This window comes from Nanorana parkeri, unplaced genomic scaffold (assembly GCF_000935625.1).
Source record: "Nanorana parkeri isolate BGI_ZX_2015 unplaced genomic scaffold, ASM93562v1 scaffold487, whole genome shotgun sequence".
In the NCBI taxonomy this organism is placed as follows: Eukaryota; Metazoa; Chordata; class Amphibia; order Anura; family Dicroglossidae; genus Nanorana; species Nanorana parkeri.
In genome coordinates this window covers 869,046-870,366 of record NW_017306755.1, presented here as the reverse complement: position 1 = coordinate 870,366, position 1,321 = coordinate 869,046, and the positions used below count along the sequence as shown (strand labels likewise).

The window sequence follows — 1,321 nt, the reverse complement described above, 5'->3', positions numbered from 1 at the left end:
GGAAGAAAAAAAAAAAAAAGACATTTGTCAGCCCCGATCTTCCATGCAGCATGGGACGGCACCACTGATGGATGAGCCAGCAGCTGGATGCTTAGCAGTCCGTGATGAACAGGAAGAATATAACAACATATTAGCATCTTGTCACACATGTGCCTCCACCTCCTCGCATCTCCTCACTGTGGTACACCTCCGGCTCATCTGCCAGTACAACATCCCCTTTTTTATAGATATATTTGCAGGCAGCCCCCTCACAATTATCCCTGAGCTCGGCTGTCATTTGTCATGCACAGGACCTGGAAGGTGCGCCTACCCTCCTGAAATGCTGGACAGCGCCGCGGCTGCTCTTTTCTAGACGGAATGGAGGGCTTGCTTCTCTGTGCTCTGCGCCTGCTGCAAATCCCCAACCTATGCCGAGCATCAAGAGAGTCTTAGGAGGAGAAGAAGAAGAAGAAGAAGAGGAGGAAAAAGGGGAATAAAAGGCGGACAAAAAAAAGAAGAAGAAAGCTAAGAAAGCAGAAGGGAGGAGAGGAAGAAGGAGGCTGGCCGGTGATGAGTAACCAATGGGAGCAGCCCCAGTGAGCTGCAGCAGCTGAGCAGACAAGCTGAGGCTTTCCGAGTTGCACAGCGTTGGAGTCGCTTTCCTCTCTGAGGACATGAGGGCAGCTGTGCTGGGAGCGCTCGCAAACTCCCCATTTTCCGCCTCCCAAAAATAAGTTCGTTGGCAGCAGTTAGGGCAAGTCAGCCAAGGTAAGCTGAACACAAACGTCGTGCCACGTTGCCAGCGATCATGTGAAAGCAGCGATCAGATGTCATGCAGATCAGAGATCCAAAAAACTGCTTCATTAGCAAAGCAATTCTGTCCTGCTAAGGTTGGAGGGGTGAATGCCATATAGGCTGGATGCATGGGGTAGTGAGATATTGTCAATGTTGTCTTGTGGACCATGAACACGTTTGTTTTATTTTTGCTGGGATGATGAGATGTTTATGTGATGTTGTTTAGCAGTCTGTAGAAAAAAAATATCCTTAAACAATAGACAAACTTCCACAGTTCACTCCTTAACATGTCAGTGGTGATATAGATGTAGTGCAGGGACAGTATCATAGAGTATTCTGTTTGTTCGTGCACTGGCTCGTTTGTGGAATGTGCTCAGCAAACCACAGACAGAGATAAGGGACAGAGATGCAAGCTGATCGTATGCCTTGCTTGGGGTTTTTGGTCAAGGGATGTAAGCGTACAGTGTTGGAAGATGTTAACAAGGCAGCACTGTGACTAATCCTGGCTGCTGAATGTCTGCATATGTTATCTCTGAAAGTGACGTGT

At 48.0% G+C, this 1,321-nt stretch overlaps 1 protein-coding gene across 1 annotated transcript in view; it reads left to right on the top strand.

Annotated features, from left to right (window-relative positions):
• The first annotated feature begins 497 nt into the window (after nt 1-497).
• Nucleotides 498-1,321, top strand: part of LOC108790600 (cadherin-18-like) — a 544,420-nt gene continuing 543,596 nt past the window's right edge. The window contains exon 1 of the mRNA XM_018560907.1: nt 498-747. The gene's annotated coding sequence lies outside the window, so the exon portion shown is untranslated. The remainder of the gene's footprint in view (nt 748-1,321) is intronic.